At 49.2% G+C, this 27804-nt stretch overlaps 1 long non-coding RNA gene across 1 annotated transcript; it reads left to right on the top strand.

The window, feature by feature from the left end:
• The first annotated feature begins 1107 nt into the window (after positions 1 to 1107).
• LOC118972336 (uncharacterized) lies at positions 1108 to 27723 on the top strand. Its single transcript, XR_012130068.1, has 5 exons — positions 1108 to 1339; positions 4523 to 4683; positions 4967 to 5127; positions 20535 to 20760; positions 24304 to 27723. It is a non-coding gene; the product is annotated as an uncharacterized lncRNA (long non-coding RNA).
• Positions 27724 to 27804: the final 81 nt, after the last annotated feature.

The following is a 27804-nucleotide window of genomic DNA, read 5'->3' as shown; positions in this document are numbered from 1 at the left end:
ATGAGCGGGGATACCACAGCAAGAGGGATAGTGAAAACACCGAGGCTGAGGGGACAGTATATACAAAGGCCCTGGGGTGGAGGGAACATGGTGCTTTTGAGAACAGAAAAGCCAATATGTCTGAAATAATGAGAGTGATGGGGAAAGATAGGAGTGTCATTGAATGATTTAGGGCAGGAGTAGGAATGTGTATGTAGAGGTAAGTAGGCAGGTGGATTCAGATTAACATTTTATAAAGACTACTCTAGCCACAGAGTAAAAAACAGAATGGAAGGCAGGAGTGAACACAGTGGGTGCCTTTCAGAGGATATTGTAATACTCTATGGTGGCTTAGTCTGGAGAAGTGAGATATGGACAGGACTTTAGGATCCAAATTATATTTAAAATCCAAAATAGAAAGGACTTGGTGATGACTTGAAATTGGACACTGAAACAGAGACATCAGCAATGATTCCCGGTCTCTAACTTGCATTTGTTGAGTTGGGAGCAGTGACCCAGGCTAGAAGGGGCTTCCCGCCTTCTGATCAAGAAGGCACTGGGCAGTTGGTGTGGAATCTGAATCTCAAATGGTCATTAGTCTCGTTTAGAATCTAAGACTAGAGATAAAGCCAAGTTCTAGCCAAGAGATAATCATCGGGCAGCTTCCTTAATGGGTTCCAAACAAATTCAGCCCTGGGCAGGAGAGACATTGACGCCTGGGGACCTACCCAGTGAGAGTGCACCAGGTTCATCAGGAGAGAAAAGGCCCCACAACTGTCCTGGGCCCCCTCCAGCTGCAGGACCCAGTCAGTACTTCACTGTGAAGTGGGGGCCAATATCAGGGACACAGAGCCTGGAACACCTGCCCCAACTCTTCTGCCTGAGCCCCCAACCTTGCATCAAAGGTGGCCTCGTCAGCCAGGAGCCAGAGGTCTCTGTCAGCAGCAATTTGGCCCCCAGGGAACATTTGGCAATAACAATTTTGTTTGCTACAGTTGGGAGAGGAGTGATACTGGCATCTAGTGCATAGAGGTCAAGGATGCTATTGGGCATCTCACAATGCACAGTGCAGGCGCCCTTTGTTGTCACAGAAAACAGCCCCAAATGTCAGCAGTGCCAAGAGTAAGAAAGCCTGGCTTAAGACCAAGGCTTTGAAGTCAGACTGGCCTGAGTTTGAATCCTGGCTTTGCTACACATTTTCTTTTTGATCTTGGGCAACTTCTCTGACTTCTCTGAGCCTCAGTATCTCCAACTGTTAAATGGCATCAATAGTAATACATGTCTCAAAAAGATGAAGTGAGGATTAAAAGCAGTAACTGGCTATAAAGAGCTTGAAGCAAATGTTGCACTTATCCTCCAGGTGAGCAGGGGCTGAATTGGATTTATTCTTCACCTATGTCCCAAACCTAAATCCTCAGAATGCTGGAGAAGGGAAAGCAGGGTGAAAGAATGAGGATACTGGAGTCAAAATACCGGCTTTGAGTCTGGACTCAATTTTCTACCAGCAGTGAGATCTTGGGGAAATTGCTCACCTCTTGAAGACCATTTCCTCATCTGTGAAATGGGAGAGGATCACAGTGGCCACCACATAGGATGGTTTCGAGGACTGAAGTTGTTGATCGTTGTAAATACCTTAGCACAGAGTGTGGTACATAGTGAGCACTCCGCAAAAATGATCCAGTGTTATAAAAGACAAATGGAATCAGTGCTGCTTCTTTGCCTAGTGGCAAGCAAGCCAGCAACCCAAACTGAAACTCTGTAATTCAGTTTCCAGGGACGCTCCAATTTCAAACACTCTGTCCATGGTCCCTATGAGAACTCTCATTTGTCAGACTGTACACACCAATTTTCATTTCAAAAGATATGGTCCCTATCTGGATAATAATAATAGTGCTGTTTATGTGGTTGTATTGTGGTAAGCACTGTGCTAAGCACTGCTTAGGCAAGGCCCTCTTTTCCAGGGGGTTCTAGATCCTTCAGCTCCATGTTAGAATGTTGCAGATGTGGAATCTAAGGACCAGAGCTTGTAAGTAACTTGTAGTTAGAGGAGAGCAGGTATGGGATCCCAGGACTTGAGAATCCCGGCTGAAGTCACTTCCACAAGCATAGTAAGTGGTCAAGGTTCTTCTCCCTCCAGAGTCCTACATTTACCTCACTGACATTGTGAGGATTCAATGAAATAATCCATGTTTAATGTCTAGCAGAATTCCCAGCATATAACAGAACAGGAAGTAAATGTTAGTTATTATTTATGGTACTGGCACTTTTTAAAGGGCATGTAAAATAAATATCTCTGTATCTCATAAAAGTACATTTACAAAAGCTTACATCAAGCCCCATAAAGACAGAAATGAAATAGTATCTTTGAAATGTAACCTTGGCATAATTTAGTCATCTGGTTCTACTTGTTAACATCAGAGTGTTTTTGTTTGTCTGCTTTTTAATGTCCATGGGTTACTGAAGCTCCAGATTCTATGCAGGGTCTCAAAGTATCTGTCCCTCTGGGATTGAATGGTAAGAAGGGGTCCTCATAAGTCAGTGGAGGATAGTGCAAAGAGAATAAACTGGGGCAAATGGAGACTGTGTCAGACATTAGGTGAAGTGGGTATTATTACTAATTTACAGAAGAGGAAACTCATGCATAGAAAGGCAAAGTTCAAACAGTAGGTCCCTGAACTGGGATTTACACCTGGGTCTATAAGTCCCTGAATACCGAATCCTTCTACCTCAATCAGCTGCTTTGATTGCACAAGGCCACCAACTTGTGACTGCCCCAAGGCAGTTGTTGCTGGGTGAAGACCACCCAGACCAAACAATCATAGGAAGTTCCCTCAAAGTTTATTCATTATGCCATTCAAGTATTTTGTAGAACCAGATCAATAAGCCAGAGTGGCAAAAGAGCAATTGTGGCCACAGCCTTTAACCTCACAGACCTGCATATGAATTCAAATCCTGCCTCACGGCTGTTATGTAACTGTTGGCAGGTCACCTCATCCGTTTCAGCCTCAGTTTCGGTAGTTACAAAAACGAATGATAATAGTACTAAATTCAGTATATGTAAATGTTAGTATTATTTAAAGAAGTAAAACATAGCAAGTTTAAGATTTGAGGTTGAAAATAATAAGGGAAGAGAAAGAGAGATCTGAAGGAGTACCATCAGTTATCTTACTTGTCCCAAGTCCCAGCTCTGCCATTTGACCGGGTCACCTAGAGAGATCATGCACCTCTCTGAGCCAGTTTCTTCAGCCATAACAAGGCCCCATCATACCCTACGTGAGATAATCAGTGGGCAAGCATTTTGTTAGTGATAAAGCAAAAGAGACATTATGGCTATGATCCCTTTTCATAAAGAATTTTCATCATTCCACAAATATTTATTGTGCCTCAACTATAATTTAAAATTTTTGTGATGCCCTCTGGTATTTCCTATTTTATTCCCTTCTACTTTTTCTATTATTCTCATCTATATATTTTAAAGGAATAAAAAAGCTGATAGAAACCAAGCTAGTCATTTGACCTGTTTGTCAAATATTTCTGGCTCTCTGCCATTGAGGCACCTCCTAGGATTGCCCCGCCCCCTTGTGGTTCAGTGGAACCATGGGATCAGTTCTGGCCAGTGAGCTGTGAGCAGAAACAGAGGGGTGTCATTTTTAGGCCGGAACATTGAATTGCCAGTGCCACATCCCCCAGAGGTCTGGCTTCCTCTCTGGCAAGGTAATTGACAGTGGTCATGATGGCAGCTGCTCCCGCAGCCAGACGCCCTGAGTGACCATGGTGAGCAGAACTTTCTATACATCTGCATTGGCTGGAACTTAGTGCTTAAATGAGATAATAATATGTGCTGTGTTGAGACCACAGCGCTTTAAAAAAGTTTTTAACTTAAAGAAAAAATTTTAGGGTTGAAATTAACTTTAATATATTTTATTAAACCCAACATACCCAAAATATTATCATTTCAATTACGATTTTTTTAAAATCAGTAATGAAATAGCTTCTGTTCTTTTTTACATTCCAAGTCTTCATGATCTAGTGTGTATTTTACATTTACAGCACATCTCAATTCAAACTAGCCACATGAGCCCCTTGTGGCTAGTGTCTCCTACACTGAACCGCACAGCTTTCATGGCTAACGATCCTCATTTTGAAACTCACAATTCTGAGGCATCCTGAATAAATAAATCTGCATCCTAGTTCAGAAGATCTTTAGGAAAGGAAATTCAGTGTCTCATAAAATAGTCTGTGACTAGATTTTGGATCCATTTTCCTCATTTAGTCTGCAGTGGGGGAATTTTCCTTCCAGTATTACAACTAGCAGCCATTTCCCTCCCTATAGCTAATTCACTCACCCCTACTCTCCCTCAAAGAGAAACAAAGGTGTGTTGGGGGTTGCGGGGGGCCTTTCAAGGGACGCACATTGAAAGTAAAGAAAACTATGACCATTTAAAATGTTCTCAGTACCCATAGTGTTCCAGGAGCAGGGATTCGCTAAACCCCAGGTGGAGATGGAGTTGGGGAAGCAGCTGATGCACTTTCTTTTCCACAGGAAATGAACTGTAGACGTCAAGTTCATGAGTGATGGGAAGGTTGGCGGGAAGAGGAAGAGACTAAGGCGTTAGCACTTGATCCCACACCCAGGGGGAGAGAGAACTCCTTTTGACTTTGGATGCTGGCTTGCGATCTGTACTCAAGGACCAAGTGTTGTGGGTACATGTTTATTACTTCTTTCTTACTTTGTTATTAAATCCGTGTGTTGTTGTTACACTGGACCTACTGATTAGAAAATGTGCTTCTCCAATTCAGGAGCATTTTTGTCAGCAGCATTTCCCCACAAAATTAAACATTCTTCTACCTCACCATTCTGGAGCCAGAAAGTGTTTTTAAAATAGTATACCCTATTTCTTTAGCCAGTCCGCTATTGTTGGACATTAAGGTCATTTCCAGTTGTTAATTGCATTTGACAACAGTTAATCCTCTCGTCCTGCCTCAGCTCCTCCAGGAGGCACCGTCAGAGGACATACTCACGTGGAGGAAAACATGATCACCCCAAGGCGTCCTGGCAAACTGGGACTTTACTATATAAGAAGCCAAGTTTTGTGGAGGTGAGGAGGGCACAACCTCCTCTGAGCACTGCCAGGAGAGCTGCGCAAGGTGAGAACAGCGTTGGAGACAGAAGGCTGTGGTGGTACTACATCCTGCCCCTTGTTAGCTCTGCAGACAGTCCCTCTGAGCCTCAGTTTCCTCATTCAGAAAATGAGGGTAATAATACTGGCTCCTTGGTATTGTTGTGAAGATTACATTAGATTGACTATGAATTCTAGCTAAATAAGACAGATGGACACACAGCTCTGCTCCCACCTGGCACTCCACTAACACAAAGGCAAAAGGGATTTTTTTAAAGGCATGAAACCACAAAGATAATTAGCACAGAAGAGGAGGATAAACCACTGACAAAATTTCGAAGGCAGAAAATCGGATCAATGGGTTGCAACTTAGGGAAACAAGAACTCTGAACTCTGAACTGGCAGTGGGGAGAGCTGGAAATAACCCAACTTGTACTCAGAATCCCCAAAAGGCTTAATGATCACCTGCAGGGGCCAAGGTGAGGAGCAGCGAGAAACAGGAGAGTGGGTCATTTTTCTTCCTTGCCTTCCCCTGTACCCAGTTATTGCCTCTGGGTAGAAAACCAAGGTCAGCAGCAATTCCACTTTTGGGAATTTACTCAAAGAAAGCAAAATCACTAATTCAGAAAGATAGTGCACTCCTACATTTATCACAGTTTTATTTACAGTAGCCAAAAATGGAGGCAACCTAAGTGTCCATTGGTAGATGAATGGATAAAGAAAATGTGGTACATACACACAATGGAATATTATTCAGTCATAACAAAGAATGAAATCTTGCTGTTTGCAACAACATGGAGGGATCTAGAGGGTATTATGCTAAGTGAAATAAGTCAGAGATTTCACTTGTATGTGGAATCTAAAAAACAAACAAACAAACCACAAATAGACTCATAAACACAGAAAACAGACTGATAGTTGCCAGAGGGGAGGAGGATGCAGGGTATGGGTGAAATAGGTGACAGGGATAAAGAAGTACAAATGCCCAATTATTAAATAAATTAGTCACAGGGATGAAACTAGAGCATAGAGAGTATAGTCAATACTATAGTGGTATCTTTGTATGGTAACAGATGATAACTATACGTCTGTGGTGAGCATTTAGTAATGCATATAATTGTTGAATCATTATGTTGTACACCTGAAACCAATATAATATTGTATATCGACTATATTTCAATTGAAGAAAAAACAGTGTCAGGGCCTGAGGACAAGTGGGAGAGAGGGTGTGCCCCTGAGGGCATGCAGCCTGCCCTGGCCTGGGCCCCCGGTGTCCATGGTAGCAGAGGGTGGCAGACAGAGACACATACCTGGCAGGGAAACTGCAGGACCCAGCAGAAAGTGACAAGTTAAAGGGACAGGGAGGTCTGGTATATTGCCTCATGCAGAGCACTTCCCCAACTGCCCACACTGAGATGGCAGGTCTGAGGCCTGAGAGGACAGGGCCTTGCCCCAAATCCATACTCTTTAGGCTGCCCCTGCCCCCCTCCCCAGCTCTGACTCTCTCGTGCCTCGCCTTTCTTTATCCACCCAGGCCCTGCTCCAGTTGCTTTATCTCCAGCCCTTGCTGGGAGCCGATTAGGGAGCATCCTGCTCGGCCAGGAGCTGAGCCCAGGCCCCCAGCAAGGCTCTCCCACCCTTCTCAGGCCATTTCCTGCCTCAGGGCAGCACTGTACCCCCTTCCAGGAAACCGTCAGTGAATCCTGTCTCAGCAACTCCTACTCCAATCAGATGTCACAGGAAGTGCTAGCTGATGTGGCTCTAACCCTCCCAGAGGCAAATGCTCTCTCCTAACCATCTGAAAAGAAATGTTTTCAAAGGACTGTTGCAGGCCCTGTAGAAATCTAGGCAGTGGGGCCAATCAAATGGACAAAGGAGGGCTGCTCAAATCTCACCGATAGACGGTCAGTCTTCCCCCTTATAGCTAATGTCAGAGGTTCCAAGGGGACAATAGTGGGAAAGGGATTCCTGTACCTGTCTGCTCACCTAGAGTCAAATGCCTTTGGCAGAGGCAGAGAAGGCTCATACTTCCACAGGACAAAGGCCAAGGCATTTCAGTGCTGTAATTTAGCAAATAAAAATACAGGAAGTACAATTACATCTGAATTTCAGATAAGCAACAAATACTTTTTACTATCATTGTTCCATGCAATATTTGGGACATATATATACAAACTGATTATTCACTAATTCATCTGGAATTCAAATTTAATGGGGCTTCCTGTATTTTAACTGGCAACTCTACCTGCCCCCAGCACAGGGTCTGGCACATAGTAGGTATTCATTGAAGGAGGAATTTGTGTGAGCTTTGAACAGAATAGGAAATCAAAATGTTATATTTCACTGGGTCAGAGTGGACTTTCTGGCTACTGGAAGTAAGTTTTAATTACCAGAATGAAACTGTTGGTTTGACCAAAAGAGACCAGAAAGTCATGGATCTGACTGATTATCATCAGGAGTCAAAGAGAGGAAACTTAACCTTGACAGAAGTTTGCAGGCAAAGTAGAAAAATAAGGCCATTTCTTCCTTGTACCCAATCAATTCCAGCCCATTAAATTCATACATTCAGCAACTATTTATTGTCTACTGTGTGCCAGGCACTGTTCAATAAACCAATGGAATTACTATGAGCATTCTACAATATTATTGACCCCATTTGACTGAAGTCCAGAGAAATTAGGTGACTTGCCCAAAGTAACTCAGTAGGTAAAAATAAAAATACAGGAAGTATTTGAATCTGTGAATCTGGGATTAACAGCCAATGTATCTAACACTTGAACTCTTTCCACTGACTCCCCAGCAGTATGAGGCACTGTGAGGAATGTGGGCACAGAGGGTAGAAGGACCCAGTCAGGTGAAGCCCACACAGATCACCAGCAGTCCCATAGCCATCACCCAGTATTATAATTTTATCTCCGGGCTGCTTATCTCTCTGGCTCCCCTCCAGTCAGTTCTTCACCCCACATGCAGGCTGATCCAGATGGAAGGTAAATGCAATCGTGTCACCTTTCTACCTGAAACCTTTCCACAGTTTTCTACTGCTGTTTGGATAACAAACTCCTAACCATGGTCTACTAGGTTCCACATAATCGACTCCTGTTGACTGTTCCAGTTTCATCTCACTTCCTCATACTCCCTCTGCTTGTATCAGTCAGTATTTTGGTTGCCGACTGCTGTGTAAAAAATCACCCCAAAATTTAGTGCCTTAAAACAGCAACTGTTTATTCTCCCTCATGATTTTTGGGCTTGACTGGGCTCAGCTGTGTGGTACTTCTTGGGCTGAAGTTATCAGGAGGCGTGACTGGGCTGGGCCTCTGAGACATTCACTCACATGACTGCTGGCTAATGCTGGCTGTCGCCAGGGAGTTTAACCAGGACTGTTGATTCGAGGCCGCATATGGCCTCTCCATGTGGTTTGGGATTCTCACAATGCCAGCTGGAGTCTGAGAGGTGGTGTCTCAAGAGCAAGCATTCCAGAAGGTAAAAAACAGAAACTTCCAGCTCTTAACTTCAAGGCTAGGTCTAGAACTGAGAGAGTATCATACCTCCACTTCCATTTGGTTAAGAAGACACAGGGCTAGTCCAGCTGTTGGGGAGAGGAAATAAGCTCCATTTCTTGATGGAAAGAATCCATGCACCTCTTTAATCCACTAAAGTCAGTCTTGGCTTCAGATCATAAAAATCACTCTAGTTCATTTAAACAGAAATGGACTTAATACAGGGAGAGGTGCTTATAACACTAGAGGGAGGTCTGGAGGGGCTGGCTCTAGGCTGAGCTTCCAGAAACAATCCCTAGAGTAACCCCACAGCCTCTGCCATGATGAAGAAGCTGGAGAATCTGGACCCCGCCACCATCTTTTCTGGCTCCAGAACTATACTCTGCCCTGATCCCTGCCGAGAGAATGGGTGCCCCACGCTTTCCCCCAACAATCACAAGCAAGGGTCTAGACACTCAAGCCCTCTGCAATAGCTGCTGCAGAAAAAGAACCCCATAACTCTGCTTGCCTGCAAATCAGAGAAGTATGACCTCTGCCTTACAATGTGAATATCCATGGTGCATCTGATGGACAGAACCCAAACCTCATCTGGATGCCTGGCTTCAGAAGTCTAGCTTCTTTATACCTCTAGTACAGGAAGGCGCATTACAACAGATGCTGAGCAAGCCAAGCTATAGTATCCCCACAGTCCCTGGCTTTCTGTAATCTCCTGTCATTGTTCTGCCTCCTCCTGCCATAGGGCCTGTGTGCATGCTGTTCCATCCTGCCCGTGATTCTCTTTCCTCTTCTCTTTTCTTTGTCCTTCAGGTCCTAGGGGAGTTATCTTTTCTGACCTTCCTATTACTGTGTATCTCCATTTTACAGATGAGGCTCCTGAGGCCCAGAGAGGTTACATAATTTGCCTTAGGGCACACAGCTGGTAAGCAGTACAGCTAGAATTTTAACCCAGGCAGCCAGACTCCAGGGCCTGCTCTTAACAGCTGCATTATGTTATGCAATGACAAGTTCACCTGTGTTGAAAGGCCAGGGGCAGGGTATAAAGCTGCCCTGCAAATAAACAAGTTTGATGCTTCAGCAAAAACTGACAAGCCCAGAAAACTCAGAGTGACAGGAGGTGCAGGTGGAAGGTCTCAGGAAAAGCTCAGATGCTGTGGAGCTTGGCCCCAGCTCCTGAAGAACACCAGTAGGCTGAGTTTCAAATACAGCTGAGCTGGAGGAATCCACAGAGCCCTGACACTGCAGCCCATCCACTAGGCAGCAGAGAGCAGTTTGCACTGTGTCTCTGGGGAGGAAAGCATCTCATGTCTCTCCCAGGAGGGGTTATCAATTTCAGTGGCAAAACCCACCATCACAGTGAACCAAGTGTGCTCAGTTGTCATAAGTTTAACAGGCAGAATTTTGTATAGCAAAGAGACAGCTGTTAAGGAAACGGAGCCATCATAAAGGAGGGGATTGGAATATAATTGGTACTTTGGCTTGCAGAAAAAAACCCCATAACTCTGCTTGCCTGCAAATCATAGAAGTATGACCTCTACCTGACAGTGTTAACATCCATGGTGGATCTGATGGACAGAACCCAAATCTCATCTGGATGCCTGGCTTCAGAAATCTAGCTTCTTTATATTTCTAGTACAAGAAGGCACATTACAAAAGATGCTGAACAAACCAAGCTATAGTATCCCCACAGTCCCAGGGGGGAGGTTGCTTTCTTTGCCCACGTGTCAACCTACCCCCTTGGCAGCCAGGGCTGGGTAAGAGAGTCCAGAGGACATTTAATTTTTCTTTTAAAGTAATAGGTCCTTAGTCTATAAGAAGTAAATAGGATCACTTGCCCTCCCTAAGCTAGGTCTAGGAATTCCTGGAGTAGAAGTATAGCATTCCCTCTTCCCTGGTCACTGTAACTCAGGTCCCTCTAAAGCCAGCAGATGCTCAGCAAAGGAAAAAGACAGAGCCAGAAACCAGGATTTGCACACCTGTTTGGCCACTTACCCGCTATCTGACCTTGGGCAAGAACCTTCTCTCTGAACCTACTTCCTCTTCCATGAAATGAGGTCATTGGGTGAAAATAAAGGGATTAAACTTTCTTAGCAGCAAAAACCCTTTGTTCAAAAAAGATTGAACGTAGTTCTGTCCTCTGGTTGAATAGGGATGCAGAGCCTCGGAGACTTAGAGTGCTCACACCCTCCACCCCTGCAAAGCCCATTGCTTTGAGTGCAAAACCACTCGAGGAAATGATGTCTAAGGATGCTTCAAGCCCTGCCATTTTAGAAACTCATGAGTAGTCGGGAGGGACTAGAAGATTTAGCTTGGGAAAGAAAAGGTTCCCAATGCTGTGATTGGCTCATCCTGCAACCTTGCTTACTCTGGACCTTGGCTTTTCCATCTAGAAACTGAAAGCTTTGGGCTCAGTAGTCTCCTCAGTCCCTTTCAGCTTTGACAACCTAGCATTCTGCCCTGGTAAGGTTATGGCAGGATAAGATCCCCAGTGCGGAGCAGTGTATGAGGGGAAGAGGTCAGAGACAGCAAGAATAAAGTGATTTTCAGAGATTCCATTCAGAGACAGCCCAAGGGGCAGCTCAGGGAGGACTGAGGCTTGTAAGAGGCAATGAATCCCCAAATCAGACTCATCTAAAGGGGTCATGGCCAAGGTTTTATTTTAGAAAGAGTAGGAGAACTAGAGGTCAAGACTGAGTGTGGAATGTAATGTGTGGGATGTATGTATGTATGAATGTATAAATGCATGGATAGATGGATGAATAAATAGATGTGTGGTTAAATAGGTAGATAATATTAGGTAGATAAGTAGACAGGGTAATGTATGGGGAATGTTCAGCAGAGTGGATGGAGGGAGTGGGTGCATTTGAGGGGCAGATGAGGAGATACTTAGGTAATGAGAATGTGTGTAAGTAAATGGCCTTGTGGGTAGGTAAGCAGGTAATCAAAAAGGCAGGTGGGCATATGGGCAGGCATGTGGAGGCCCAGGTAGTTGGATGGGTAGGTAGGTTTTACGATGTGAGGGGAGTAGGGGGATAAAATATGATTAGCTTGTTCAGTTTTCTCAGCCATCTACCCCATTTCCTCTTCCATATCCGACTCCCACTCAAAGAAACCTGAAAGGTTTACAGTGAGTTTCTCAACATGTAGAAATTATACCACTGGTCTTGTATATGAATTTTTTGTGTAGTTGTGAAATAATCTTAGAAGGAATCCAGACATAGCTTGAAGTAACACTGAATCACATAGCAAGAAAGATATTCCCTTTGAATCACCTTTCAATCTTTCTGATGATTATGACAAGGAGACGGTCCCATCTGGTGCTATTGTATCTTTAACACTCTGTTGACAGGTTAATCTCCCCTTTTAACAAGACAAGGTAGACTTTGGTATCAGACCCTTAAGCAGATGATGGAATATAACATTATTTCATTTTCATTAAGTTTCATTTTACTGTTATTTTGTGTATATGACACAAATTAGGATGATGTTACAGTTTCCCTTTTGAATGCATGTATTTAAGTAAAGTGAGTCAGTTACATGTTAAATCTTAAGTGAATCATATTTATCTCTGGTATAAGAGATGCAGGATATTGTAAAATTCCTGAAGACTATGTTCAGAAAATGCCAGTAAGCAGAAATATGACCTGGTCATGTCATGTCTAGGCTTACTGTCTACTCCAGATCCTTCATGAGTGGACCCTGCCCAGCCGACCACCCAGTATCTTATGTGTCTCTCCCCCACCTCCCTGATCCAGACACACAAAACTTTACATTCTACTAACTTCCCAGGTTCTTTTTTGCTTTCAGTCCTTTGAGCCCAGAATTCTCTCCTCCCTCTTACTTGGAAAATTCCTACTCAAGCCTCAGGCCTTGGTTGGGACATGGCTCCTCCAGGAAGCCCTCCCTCACGCCCCCTGCAGGGTTTCTCCACCTCTCTTCACTGCCCCCAGAGCAGCCTGCATGCCTCTGCCACATCACTGAGCCCACAGTTGAGAAGCTGCCCAGGAAAGGGAGCTGGCTGAGGACAGGAACTCCATCCGGGCCCCCCTCACTTATTCACACAGCAGTGCCCACTTAAGCACCAGGCACTCTTCTAGGAGACACAGCAGTAAACTGGACAGAAGAAGTCCATCTTCATTCTAGAGTTGGACATAAATAAATACATTAAAAAAAAACATGTATACAGTTTCAGGTTGTACCAAGTCTTTTCACTGAATTAAAACAGAGTTAGGGAATTAAAACAAAAAAGGAAAGATGAGCAGCAATGGGGATAGTGGCTGCTGTTTCAGATGGGGTCAGAAAAGGCCGCTCTGAGGAGGTGACATTTATACAGAAAACTGAAGGAGGCAAGGGAAAGGGGGAGAGGGGAGCTGCCAAGGGGAAGACCCCGAGGTACAAACGAGCTTGGCGTGTTTAAGGAACATCTAAAGGGTGGGAGTAGCCAGGGCAGATGTTAGGGGACATCTGAGTGGTTGGGGAGGAGCCGGGAAGCAGCAGGCCTGGCTGTGGCCCCCACTCAGAAATTCAGGGAGCACGTTCCCCTGCGACTGAAAATGTGCTCTGAGCAAACAGGAGGGAGGTTGCTTTCTTCACCCACGTGCCAACCTACCCGGAGCCCTGCCTGAGAGACCGCCAACATTTGCAGAGGTACTTCGTCTTAACATTTACCTCGGCTGATGTTTATTAATCGGGTCTATTAATAGACTTTCTTTTCTTTTGGCCCTTCCTAAGGAATAACTCTAGAAGAAGCATTTCTCCCCACTTACCCCTTCCTTGCTTAGCCTCAGCCCAGCTTCCAAACTCATTCCCCTCCCTCTCACTTCCCCTGGCCCAACACACACACGTGCATGCATGCACACACATGCACACATTCACGCACACGGTATGTGGGAAGCTCAGATCTACGTATGAGGCCCTTGGGGATGCTGAGGTGCCACCGGAGTCCGGTGTCTGCAGGGAATGGTCTGCAGAGATCGGATGCAGCCCCCGAGGAAATCAGCGTCAGTTCCCAGGCGGCCCAGAGATGGGTGCAGGGAGAGTGGGTGGCTCAGGCTGCACTCCCCCAGCCTATCATAAGAGCCCCAGTGCCACCAGTCTTCAGAAACCTAGGCTTCTGCATCCACTGCCCACCTTGAGTCTCCTGGGACTGGCCCGGCCCAGACCCCTGAGAGGACTCTGGCCCCGTGTAGAGGAAAGAGCCCTGGGCTGGGTGTGGGGGCCTGAATGCCACTGCTTTGCTTCCCCTCTCTAGGCCAACTGTATATGAGAATAAAATCAATTAAGAAGAGTACATATTTAAGGAAACAAGGAAAATGACCATCAGAGAGGGAAGAGACTGACCCTGAGCCACAGAGCCCTTGAGGGACACTGAGCCCTTGAGCAGGACACTGTGGGGACCAGAATCCAGGCAGTTAGCACCCACGCCCTTATTTCTCTTGCCAAGCTGGCCTATTTCTCCCAGACTAACCACACCCTGCCCGTGTGCCACCCCATGCAGGCTCCCAAGGAAAGGTGACAGAAGAGGGGAGGGGCAGGGGCAGGACAGGCACTAGCTTGGGTCTGCTGGGATCGTGGGACACAGAAGAGCCACAGAGGCCCAGAGAACAGGCCTGTCCTGGGCTGGTAAGCTCCAGCTCTGGACCCAGGTTCAAATCCCAGCTTCCCTGTATACCTACCATCATCTCAGACAAGTCGCCTCACTTATCAGAGCAAGGTGCAAACCTCCATCTAGAAAAGAGGGACAACAGAGCCCTTGATGTCAGGTAAGAAGTGCTGTAATGGGCGTATGGTTTATCAACGTTGGCACCGCTTCTGCCATTCCAGCTGCTGCCCCAAATCCACTGGCCTGTCTGTCTGCCCACCGTGCCTTGGCCTGGGCTGCCCTGTGAAAGTCACTTCCTTGGGGGCAGCCCCAGGTGAGACCAGAACATTCTCTCACTTCCTTTTGTAGCACTTGTCAGGGCTGTCACATGGGTGGGATCATATATGTGATGGGATGTTGTGGGGATGTTCCCATTTGCCCCCGAATTGATAGCAGGGGGTGAATAATTGCTGAGCACCCCATGTTTTACTGGCCCATATGGCCCCGTAGGGCTTGCTGAGCGGGTGAGGCTGGTGCTCCCTCGGACAGCACCATTCCCTCTGCTTCCAGGGGGTTGGGCTGGTGGAGAGGGGTTCCTCGGGATGTGAAGCTTCAGTTTCACATGGACGCTGTGAATTTTCTTTCCGTTTTCACCCAGGGACTCTTCCCAACTACTCCCATTAGGAGAGGCACCGAGAAAATCATGTGTTATTATGGAAGTAGGAAGGTCCTTGCCAGGAGGTGAGGGTGACACCTCCCTCCTGGGAGCTGCTGTTCGTTGGGCAGACTGGCCCCGAGCCCATCTGAGCAGTGGGGGAGAGAAGCAGAGAGAAATGGCAGGGCGAGAGGGACAGGCCATGGGGCAGCCTGCATGCCTATCATTTGTGGAGAGTCAGCAGACACCACAGAGAAGAGCTGGGTTTGTGCCACCTTTTGACCCATCCAGGAAGGCCCCCCACCACACAGGGACCCTGCAACAGGAACCCTGCAGCAGATCCACAGGACCCCCGAAGAGCACACGCATGTGCCCAGTACAGAGCACATTCAGATACCTGCTGCTCTGAGGCCCTGGCAGCCAGCAGGACCGATCCACAGAGGAGCCCAGCCACGGAGAGCCCGGGTGGATTACAAGGAGGCGTGGCCAGCTGAGCACCACGTCCCTCAGCCCCTGCAACAGAGGAGCTATGCCTCAAAACCTGAGAGGGAGGAAAGAAGTACTGACACCTGCTAAATGAAAAAAGGCCACGCATTATGATTTTGTTTATATGAAATGTCTAGAATAGGCAAATCCATTGGCAGAATGTACCCTGGTGGTTGGCTGAGATGGGGAGCCGGTGGGGATGAGGGGGTGGGGAGTTTCTAATGGATCATGAATTTCTTTCGAGTGATGAAAATGCTCCCAAACTGATTATAATGCTGGCTGCACAACTCTGACTACACTAAAACCCACAATGTGTACACTTCAAGTGGGGGAATCGCATGTTATATGAATTCAGCTGTTTAAACATGGAGGGGGATTTAGTTTGGAATGATGAGAAAGTTCTGGAGATGGAGGGTGGCAAAGGCTGCCCTATGAAAGGACTCAATGCCACAGCGCTGTATGCTTACAAATAGTTACAATGGTAGATTTTGTGCTGTGCATATTATACCACAATTTTTAAATAGAATTTTAAATTTTAATTTGAAAAAAATGGAGGGGGAGGGAAATATGCCAAACAAGTCTATGTACCCCACGATATTCCAAGATACCAAAATCAGGAAACCTGGGAAGAACAAGTGTCCCCCCACCACGCTGGATATAACACACATATGCATACAGTCCAAGTTCCACAAATCTGGTGGGTGGGGTCAAAGAAATGGAAAGCTTTTCATTGCCTCTGGGATTAGGAATGCAAACAGCTGGCTTTGTAATAGCTGAAAGTGGCCACAGCGCCCTGGGAAGAGGAGAGGGCGTCTGAAAGGAAAAGCCCACAGAAGCCTGAGCACCGACACAGGCTCCCGCGGGCGCCAGGCCTTCCCCAGGCTGGAGTTCCTGAATGGGAGCTGCTCTCCCTCCTCAGACGGGAGGCTGTGATATGGCCACCGGACACTGGGGCCAGTGACGGGAGAGAAACAAAACTGTAGCCTCTTAAGACCCTTGTACTCTGGGAGCTCAACAAACTGGCTACTGAGTCTCAATATCAGCTCCCCAGGAGCATAAACTCCTGGAAGGCAGGGAAGCCTGGGTCTGCCTCATGCCCAGGGCTCAGCACAGAGCTGCACACGTCACAGGCCCTCAGTCTTGTCCGATGAAAGAAGGAAGAGCTTCCCCATTAGGCAGAGAGAGGCCCAGGAGGCCATGGCCCTGCCATGGGTCACACAGCCAGGTAAAGGCGACTAGAACCCATATTTCCCATGGAAATCCTCCCATGGCCCAGGCCTGTGCTGGGCAGGCCTGGATTCCACCAAGAGCAGCTCCTCCAGCTGTGCACGGCTGTCAGGCACAGTGAGATGAGGCATCACCCAGGAGCCCGGCCAAGACCTCAAATATCCGGGACAGCCGGTGTTTCCAATGGGCAGGGCTGGCAGCCCAGAGCGAGCCTGGGTCACTGCAGGCTGCCTCCTCCTGCTGGCTCTGGCAGCTGCGTTCCTAAGGCCACACCTCCTCTGTCACCCCCATTCCTTCTGGCTGGGAGGCACCAGTCCTGCCATACTGTCCTGCACAGCTACCCCCTAGGGGATGAACTCAGCAGGTCCCTGCCCTCTCTGGGTCCCAATTTCCCCTTCAGTATAATCAAGTTCTGTCAAGCTCTACGGGTCCCAGTCCCCAGTCTGCACGGCTCTTGCTGACACTGACTTCTTAAAACACTCAGCCCGCCTTCAAGTGTCCCTGGTCTGAGGGAAAAGATATCCCAGCCTCAGATGCCCCAGTCTGGGGTGGAAGACATAGCCCTGCACACAGGACCTCTGGGGTGTTGGGAGAGGTGTCACTGCACTCATGGGAGCCTCCGTCTGAAGAGGGAGACCAGCTCAGATTCGGGAACTCTAACCTGGGGGAGGCCTGGCGCCCGTGAGAGCCTCATGTCAGTGCTGGGGCTTCAGTGGGCTTTCTCCTTCAGACGCCCTCTCCTCTTCCCAGGCAGGGCGCGAGGGTCTGCACCTCTCTGCTTCTCAGGACCCAGCGTCTCGGTTCACACGGCAGAGGGCACCCCGTCAGGCTGTTGGCTTCATGACAGACCCCACGCTGAGGCTCACAGAAAACGCCTGCTCCAGGCATGCCGTTTGCTTTTGGTGAGAAGCTCTCTGGCTCGTGTCTGCCAGTCCCTGGGAGGGTGCCCCCTGGGGCCGACCTGCCTCCCCACAGCAGAAGCATCTAGAACTAGGCGATGCCCAGACTGGAGAGGCTTTTCAAGGCCCAAAGACCAAGGTTGGCCTAAGTTTAGGGCAGCCCTGCCAGAAGCCTGGCTCAGAGCCATCCAGCATCTCTGGTGTCCAGCCTGGTCCTCACAGCACCACAGAAGCCCGGGGTTATCACCGATGAAAAAACTTACAGCTTGACTCCCCAGCTGTAAAATAAGTTTGATAAAAGTAATACCTCTCAAAAATCATAATGTAGGCAAAATATTAGTACGGTGCCTAGGTGAGGTGAGCATTTGTTGTTTTATGTGTTTTTCTCCTGCTCAGCATTCAAAGCCCTTTCTCATTCAGGGAGCCCCCTCATGGGGTGAGCCTTACAGGGAGGCAGCTCTGTCCACCCAAAGCCGAAGCTGACACACGCCCAGTCAGTGGGGGGCAGACACGGGACCTGAGTCCAGCCACCAGGAGCCCACTTGAATTTGGGGACTACTAAGGTTCTTCAGAGGACAAGCGGGATCATTCATGGGAGCCAGTGGCAGTACTCTGGCTGTGATGCCCAGCGATGGCAGCCCAGAAGGGGCACCAGAACCAGACATCTCCTACAGGGGCCCCTTGATGACATGTCCTGGGCAGCCAGCCTCCTTCGACATCTGCACTTTCCCCAAGCCCGGTTCTCTCATCAATTCTGTGAGCAACTTGGTGCTCTTTCCAGTACATTTCTGTTCAAATTAGTGAGCATCAGTTTCCACTGTGTCCAACCAAGAAACTTGACTGGTCTGGAAACTGGTGTAAGGGGGTGGGTTTCAGATGGCACACCCTTAGGGAAATGTGGGAAATAATTATCTGGTCTAGTTGGGGCTGAAGGTAGCAAAAATCCAGTTAGTAAGTATCCAGGCATGAGAATCTAGCAGCCTGTGGTATGTAGTGGTGAAACAGCTAATTAAATTTAATTAATTAATTTGATTATGGCCAGTGGCCATCTGGAGAAAAAGTGCCATTGAAGGGAAAGCTTTGAGGGCATGAGCTGGCACTGCCACTGAGCACATGAATGGCATGGAGATTTCAAAGGTGGGGTGGCTGCTTCTATGACGCCGGACAATTAAAAGAAAAAGAATAACAAGCTTCAATCCTCAAATTCTTGGCTCCAGGCACAGACTAAAGCCTAGGAACTTTAGAGCTGGGCTAAAAATTCTCTTATCTCTTACTGCAGCAGTATTAAGTCTGTGGGAAGTCAAATGTAAAATGTGGTCCCCGGCATTGCAAATTACAATGATGGTAGAGTTCACAGCCTCCTCTCCCTCTGCCACTGTGTTAATGCCGACAGTCCCCCAGGGCTGGTTTTGGGCCCTCTTCTCACTTGCTCTGCGTCCCTGCAGCCTGTGGGATGCATTTGGCTGCAAGTAATAGAAAACTGCAAAGGTAGAGGTCCAGGGTAGGCAGACTGCTGGCATGGCACAGTTCCCAGCAGTTTCCAGGGCTGGCAGAGGCCATGCTTTTCTCTCTCAGCTCTGCTGTCCTCAGGGTTGGCTTCATCCGGCAGCACTGGAGCTGGGTCATGCAGCTGGCAAGAGCTGATTGTGTGCATCCTAACTCCCCGTTCAGTGACATCACATTGGCATCTTGAAACCAGCCTTGGAGGGGATATTTACGTTATGGAAATCAGGGCTTCTCTTTGAACTGAGAGGTGGTATACCAGCACACTACTGCTTTACGCTGGGTCTGGTTCCCTACGGGGTGGCAATAGGGTCACCTGGGTACTTCTTTGTGTATGTATCCAGGAGGGAAAGGGGGAAGAAGAGAGGGAGGAAGAATCCCTCCTTGATGGCAGAGCCAAGTCGGCTCTCCATCCTCACTGACAACCAGCACCTGGGGAAGGAACACCATAACCAGCTGGCTAAGTCTCACCAGATCCTTCTCTGGAGTTGGGGTGTGGGGTCAGCTGCCCTGAAGAGTATGGGCTGTATTGAGGGCAGATCTCTAAGCAAAACATGTCCTTCAGGGAAGGAAGAAAGAGGGGATGGAGATGCCTACCATGCTCTCTTGGGGTGCCCACCCACACCTGTGGCTTCACTGACAACTACCAGAGCTTGGGCCCCACCCAGACTTGTGTACAGGCGACCATGCACTGGACACCTCCACGTGGAACAAAGATCCTAGTAGCTAATGCACTTACCATTGCCCACGTGCCAGCTGCTGTTCCAAGCACCTTACGGCATCAGCTCATAACAGTCTGTATGAGGTTGGTTCCGTTGTTGCCCACACTCTCAGATGAGGAAATGAGGCTCAGGGAGGTAGCATAACTTGCCAGAGCTCACAGTGGTGGCATGGGGACAGGGAACCAGCGACTGGCTCCAGGTCCTTGCTCTGAACTTCCCCTGCCCACTGTCCCCCTACAGGCCCCTCAGACTCATTGCCTTTCCTACAAACTTGCTTACAGCCTCTCCCCACCTCATCTAACTCCAAATCAATGTTCAGGTGTCACTGCAGGCTCTAGAAAGCCTTTCTAACCCCAGGCCAGGTTAGACACCCTGTCTACAGCTGGCATAGTGGCCTCTTCCTCCCCAATCCAGGCCCCTGGCCCTGGGAGTTGTAACCATCTGGCTCCTTGTCTGTTCCTTGAGGGCAGGACATGCATCCTACCCAGCACCCCATGCCCAGTGCTGTCAGCAAGGACCCAGCACACAGGGGCCACGGGGTAAAGAATGGGTGGGTGAGACTCTCAGTGTGCTCCTTTCTTCCTGCTGCAGGGTCCCTGGGCCCTGTTGGTCAGGGCATGTGCAGACCCTTTTCGCCAGCCTTCCAGAAAAATGTCCTGGCAGCCCCTCTGCCACCCCACCCTGCCAGCTGGGTCTACTTCACACGCTCAGCACGGATTTCCTTACCTCCGCTTCTCAGCCTCCTTCCTGCTTTACCCGTTTATTAAGATTCTAATTAAATAATTCTAATTAAATGTAATGAGCTGAATCGACAAACTTATTGCAATAAAGCAGCATTCAAGCCATTCTCTCTCCTGATCTTTTTCAGGCAGTAGAAGTAAGATGGCCTGGGGCCTTTGCCGCCTGGGGGTGCCTCAGCAGGGCTGGCACTGCAGGCCATGCTCGCGGGACATCACCGCCCGCTGGGCACCTGGAGCCCAGCTGAGGCCCCCTCTGACTGAGCTGCCCCGTGGCTCCATGCTTCAGCAGAGTCCTTAGAGACCAAGCACTGGCCTGGACCGCTCCGTCGGGCCCTCTTCTGTCCTGTGCCTCAGGTCAGTCACAGCGCCTCTGCCTTATGGCTCCATACTGCCTCCTCCGCACCAGGGGCAGGTGAAGGCTCCGGACCTACAACTGGGCTTTGCTAACTGCACGGGCGTCTGCCTCTGCTCTTCAACTCTGCTCTCTGAGGAGGAAAAAAGGACTGGACTTGTGGTGTGGCCTCTGCCCTTTGGTGCCCGGCATTCTCTGCACTCCAGCCCAGTTTCTGCCAAATGTCAGGCTCAGTGCGAGGATGCGTCTGTGAAAGAGAAAGAGCACTGTTGCGTTGAGTTAGGCCTGGCCCCAGCTGCCTCTTCCTGTGTGACTTGAGCCAAGCCACTTCGTGTCTCTGAGCCTCAGTTTCCTCATCTATAAAATCACCTATGCTGCAGAGCTGTTGTGAAAATTTCAATAAAACAAGAATGCGGCATAGACTAAGTATTTGATAAATTATGACCAGGAATTATCCTAATCCACCTCCCCTTCCCCATGGCAACCCTGAGGGCTGAGAGACACTCAGTGGGGAGCAGCTAAGGAGGGGAGAGAGAGCTTTCAGGATCTTCCCAGATCTGACCCACCCTCCCTCCCACTCCGGGTCAGACCACACCAAGCAGCTGGTGCTGGGGACACGGTGCCCTCGTGGTCCCAGGCAGGACTTTATATCCTCTACTCACTGGCCCTGCCTGGGCAGAAGCCCCAGCCACAGCGCCCTCCCAGCTTCTCCCCATACCTGGCCTTACTGGACCCTCATAACCACCCTGCAGGGAGGGCAGGGCTCTGTTCACAGTCCCATTTCACAGATAAAGAAACTGAGGCTGAGAGCTGGGTGGTGACTTGCTCAAGTCACACAACAGTGGTGGAGTCAGGACTTGAACCCAGACCTCTGGCTCTGAGACCAGAAAGCCCCTACCTTCCACTTCCCCCTCCAAGTATCATATGGCTGGGGTCCCAGTGACCCAGGCTCTGGGACCAAACAGCCCTGGAAGCAGGCAATTTTCATAAAAACACTGTGACGTGGGTCCTCACTCTACAGATGGAGCAACTGAGCAGTCACATGACTAGGGTTATGGAGTTGTAAGTGACAGAAGTGGGATTTGAACCCATGTCCTTCTGAATCCTAACATAGTGCTCTTTCTACAGTGATGAAGTTTCTGGCTTTTCCTGAAGGCTCCCAGGTTTAGGAAACTGGTTCTTACTGAGGGATGGCAGGGCTTAAACATCTGTCTTCCTAACTGGATAGCGAGAGCTCTGGTCCATCTTGGTCATTGGGAAAGGAGGGAGTCTCTGGGTATAAAGCATTGTGGGGATCGGGGCCAGGGGGTCCTCTGTACTTCAGCTAGAAAGCCCCAGGGGGCAGGCCCTCAACCCAAGACCCCAAGAAGCACAGGTCAACATCCCTGGGTCCCAGGGCCATTGGTTCTGATTCACTATAAAACTAGAGCTGAGCTCTGGAATGTCAAGCAAGCAGGGGGTCCAGACAGTGATGGGGTCAAAATCAAAGACATTCTCCATTGCTGCCTCCTATAGACAAGCAGGTACACACACACACACACACAAATACAGTCTGCTCATCCTCGGATCCACACATTCACATGCTCACGTTCAGGTGTGCATGCCTGTGGCATACACAGACCCACAAGCCCACACGTGCTTGCTTCACACGCATGGAGAAATGACACAATGTGCCCAGAGACACACCCTGAGCCACAGCTTCACAGCTGGCAGGGACTTGGAGATGCCAGTCTTCCACATCACACAAGGATGCACAACCCTGGACCCAGACCTGCAGATACCTAGAGTCACTGACACCCAGACTCAGGAACACCATCAAATCCAGGCTCCTGGCCATGCACACATTTTCCAACAGCCAGAAAGCAGAGGGGGAGGAAATGCTGTTCCTTTTTCAAACTTCCACCTGCCCCCTTTCTAGCCCTGAGCCTGCTTTCTCCTTGGGCCTGACCCTGGATGACTGCCATAGCCCTTGAGGTCTCCGCACCGACCCTCACTGAGCCATCTCGGTGTGATCAGGCCTCTCCCTGCACAAAAACTCTGACAACCATCCTGCTCAGAAGCAAGTTGAAAGCCTTTGCTCTGGCCCCAAGGCCACACATGGCCGGACCTGCTGTGGACCTCACTGCCCTGCTCTCTCCTCTTCAACTACGCTGACCTCCTTGCCTATTCTTTGCACAATCCACCTCTGCCTGCCTGATGGTTTCGCGTTTGCTATTTCCTGTCTCAAATGCTCTTTCCTCTGGTAGCCGTACACCTGCCTCCCTACTTCCTTTAAGTCTCTGCTCAAATGTCCCTGACCACCCTATGCAAGCATCACTGCCCCAGCATGTTGCTCTCTATCTTCTCCTTCTGCTTTTTCCTTCATAGTACTGAGCGCCACATAGATTATTTATTCATGTTTGGTGGGGGTCAGTACTCCCCCTCCCTCGTGGAATGTCAACACCATGAGGATGGAATTTTGTTGTTTGGTTTGGTGCCATGTTCCAAGCAATCTGTGGGGGTGAACGCATGACCCTGAGCCCAGCCGGGCTCAGGGAGCGCCCAGGGCCAGGGCCCAAGCTCGCGTGCCGACAGACCTGGGCTGTAGTGCTGGTTCTGCCGCTGCTTCATCAGGTCGCTTTACCTCTCAGACTCGGCTTTCACACGCTGCCCTGTGGGTTGAGGATGGTGCATGACCCTCAGCACAACACCTGGCACACGGTCAGGGTGGCAGGATGCCAGGGAGGTTTTCTCTGGACTAAGCACACCAGAGGTGTCACAGAAGGAGGGGTTCCAGGCGGCCTGAGGGTGTCTCAGCACCACGTTCCTTCTCTTCCTTGTGCCCTCCTGTAGCTCAGGGTTGGACACCTGAATGACACCCTGCCTCCCTTGCCAGCAGGCTTCTCACCAGCTGCTGCCAATGAGATTGGATCACATGGGCCCTGTAGGAGCCGCAGCTGCCTCAATGCCGACCTGTTCCGATTCCCCGAACCCTTGTGGGAGCCTCCCTGGCCTTTCCAGGAGCTGAATCTCTTTATTAAGAGATTTGCTTCCCACTTGAAGCAGCTAGGGTGGAATGTTTTCTTGACTGAACCCTGACTGGACTAGGAAGTTCCTAGAATTTTTCCTGAGGACACTTTCTGATGGTGGGGAGGAGCCACAGTATGTGCACTTGGGTGGCATTGGGTGGCAACTGGGTAGGACATGACTTGTCTCCTCCTCAACTGGGCCTGTGGGGTGACGCTGGTCTTTGTCTCCCCACTGTCCCACCCCACCCAGAGAACAGTCCTCATGACGAGACTAGAACAAGTGGCAGCCACGGTGGATGGTGTGCTCAGCACCTTGCAAGTATTAACTCACCCATTAACTCATTTACTCCCCACAGCACCCCATTTGGATGGTACTGTTATCATCCTGTTTTGCACACAAGTAAACTGAGACCCAGGCTATTAAGTCATTAGTTATTAAGTCATTTACATGCCTAATAAGTGGCAAATCTGAGATTCAAACCCGGTCTCGCTCTAGAGACCACGCTTATAATCACAACTCTCTGTTCTCTTTTGTAGGCATCTGTGCCAGCAGCTCAAGCTACAGATGAGACCCTGGAGCCCTTGAGGAGGGAGAATAAAGAGACTTATGATGAATTGATACTCATTACGTGCCTGAGAATTCACCAAGGTCCTTTCTCCCAGCTTTCTTATCATAATCATTTCCACTTCCCCATAAGCCCTGCAGACCTCGAGCATGTGGTCCCCTTCCAGCAAATGTGGAGAAGAGAATTTCCTTTCTAAGGGACGGATCGGGACTGGGCATGGGGTCTGTGGAAAAAATATGGCTCAAGTCTCAGTTCCACTTAATTGCCCACATGGCTTGGGGGAGTCTTGTCCCTTTGCTGGCCCTCAGTTTTCCAGTTATAAACAAAGTGGGTGGGCTGGGGGGCCATATGGGCTCTTTAGGCACTGGTATTCTAGAATACCTCTTTAAAGACATTTTGAAATCCAAGATCTTAGTTAGGGCAGAGGAGTGGACCACACATTTCACCCAACCAGGCTGGACTGGGTATACTGGGATGCTGGATGTATGTGACAGAGACCAGGGACACCAGTGCCCAGTGTGCATGGGGGTTTTGCCATGGGACACATTTGCCTCCAGATCAGATAAGCTGCAAAGTCAGCCATCGGGCTGCAAGGCTAGTCTTGCCTGCTGACTTAGGGCTGCCCGCCCCTTCTCTCAGCAAGTTCTCACAGGGGCCAGGCTGGATGTCCTCCTTTGGATGAGCTGACTCAAGTCACTGGTGGCCACTCTGTGCTAGGCATTAGGCTGGACCCTGGGGCCACAAGGTGAATCAGACCCAGGCCTTAGCATCTCAGAGCACCCAGGCTAGCGAAGGTGGTCTCCAACCTTTCTGCCCTTCAAGGCCCAGACACTCTTCTCTCCCAGGGGCCTTTGCTGGCTTTCTCAGCTCTGACTTCCAATATCCCCGTGGTGTGGTGCAAGCCTAGCCTATGCCCTGGAGCTTTCCAGGCACCATGACCCACAACCCTTTGGCTGTGAAAAGACCTGGTAGCCCTACCCCATGCAGAGGCTCAGCAGGTACAGTCAGAATTGTTGCTTGGCAACAAGCACTTGTGACACAGCTCACATCTGTCCTGGCTCCAAGCAAAGGCGCCAGCCTGATTCAGCATCTGTGTGCAGGGCACTTGGCTACAGTTACTCTGTGCTGGGCTCAGAAGTTCCTAAGCAAGCAAGGTCATTGTATTCAAATGTTCCAAGCAACCCAGAGAGAGAGGCAGGGCCACTCCAGTACAGTGGAGAACACATGGGCTTTGAACCCCAGGCCTGCCTCTTACCACCTGTGGGAGGTGGCAGGTCACATAGGTTCCGTGGGCCTCGGTTTCAGCTTCTTTAAAATGGGCTAACAATGCTTACTAGCACAGTCACTTTGCAGCAATTTAAACTAGCTAATGTGTAGATGCTGCCAATGTTCCAGAGATGTGTTCCCCCTCCTGCAACGCACTGAGTCTGATCCTAGAGGAAACCTTCCTCTCTCAGGGACATCAGGCTCACTCTGGTCCCCCTCTCTCCTCCATGGGCTGGGCAGTGCCTACTGGGGACAACACAGGGCCCTGATGTGATATGCCCTGCTGAGTCCTAAACTGGGCATGGAGAAGCAGCCCCCCAGGGTAGCCGCCTCTGAAGAGGTGGGAAGATCTGTCTATGAGCAGCCTATGAAGACAGCCCCTGCCTCAGACATCTCGCCTAGCCTAGGGCCTGCCGCTATGCCTCTGAAGACAGTAGGCTCCCATGTGCCTGCTGATGGACTGTGGGAAGGGCAGAGCAGGGCATGGGCAGCTGGGCTTGGATTTTCCCTTCACACCACAGGATGGGCAGCCATGGAAAGAAACAAATTGGGATTTGAATCCCAGGTTCACTACTTACTGGCTGTAAGACTTTGGTCAGTTCACTTACCCTTCTTGCACCTCAGTCATCCCATCTTGAAAATGGGACTAGGGCCACCCACCTCGTAGCATGGTTATTAAGACTAGTATCGCGACATTAGGTGTAAAGGACCTAAAGGGGCCTGGCAGGTAGTAAGCACTAGAGAAAGGTTAGCTTCCTAAGAATTAAACAGGCCACCTGCTGTGATGTGTACACATGGAGTGGCAGGAGGAGGAAGGCAAAGACCAGGCCCCCCAACAGCACAGGGAGCACAGACCACTCAGGTTCCCTACCCTGGCTTGCTGAAAAGTCCTTGGAAAGATTTAACTGGGATGGTGTCTCCTCCTGGGCGAGAAGACCCCATCTGCCCAGTGAGGCTGAAGGTCACATCAAATTTGAAAGGCGACTTTGTTCTTCCTGGCTTCATCCGTTATGCATGAAAGAGCAGACGGCGGGTGTTCAGGACTCATAATCTGAAACATCCAGAGACCAAAGACACTGGCCAAATTTAAACTGAAAGAGTAACTTGTTGGGTGTCTTTTCAGATTATGGGAGAAGGAGAGAATTTCTAAGTCCTCTATGATCCACTCGGAAGCGAGTCTGCGTGATGGCTGACATCAGAGGGCTCTGCCTCTGGGTTCTGGACATTGTGAATATCACTGCTTGAAAAGGACAAAGAGAAATGTCCAAAGAGACCCCCACTGGAGCCCAAGAGGGTAGCCTTTCTGTGCTGTGTAGCAAGACCACTGACATGGCTCCTGGGAGGCCTGGATGTGGAAGGGTCAAGGGTCACACAGACCTGAGTCTGGGCTGTGACTCTGCCAAATACTGGAAGCAAGACTGCCTTCCTCCCCCAGCCAGGGTGCCTGCAGCAAAGGGAGTGGATAACATCTGGACCCAGCAGGCCCACTGTAATGGGCTGAAGTTAACCAGTTAGCATAGCCCTGGGCGTATAGTAACTCAGTTAACTGCAGCTGCCCTCATCAATTTTACTTTGACTTCCTTAAATATATTTGGTCTAAATTGCCTTTTGCTCTGAGATAACCTTCGAGTTGTCTTAGGATGCCCCCAACAATATAATGGTTACCTCTGAGTCTCATAAAACCCAGGTGTTAAGAGTGTGGAGCTGGTTGTACCCTTTTCCCAGGTGGGGAAACTGAGGCTGAAGGAAAGAAGTGACTGATCCAGTGTCACAGCTCCCAAGTGGTGGAGCCAGAGCTAGATAGACACTGGGTCTCCCATGTCACTAAAACACACTTTCCACCATCCCCCACCCCAGTCCCGTCATACCCAAGCCACACATGGACCCTGTCTGGGCCACCGACCCTAGCGCTGAGCCCTTGCTCAGTTTGTATTTGGCGCAAAGTCTGTCAAATGAATAAATATCATGGGCCCTTTTGAGAATGTGACGGAAATGATGGACACACATACTCAAATGCACATTCGAAGGCTTCAGACCCCTGGCCAGGAAGCCGTGATGTACGTTTCCGGAAACCTCTTTGGTGTCGATGCACCGCATCACTGAACAGCCTGGTGGAGCTATCCAGAGATGACCTCCTCACACACTCCTACCTGTGGGGCTTCGGCCAGGGCACCACAGACCATCCCAGAGTCTGGGCCTATGGTCC

Source organism: Manis javanica, chromosome 4, assembly GCF_040802235.1.
Source record: "Manis javanica isolate MJ-LG chromosome 4, MJ_LKY, whole genome shotgun sequence".
NCBI lineage: Eukaryota > Metazoa > Chordata > Mammalia > Pholidota > Manidae > Manis > Manis javanica.
Note: the sequence above shows the minus strand (reverse complement) of the source record. Positions and strands in the feature narration are given on the sequence as shown.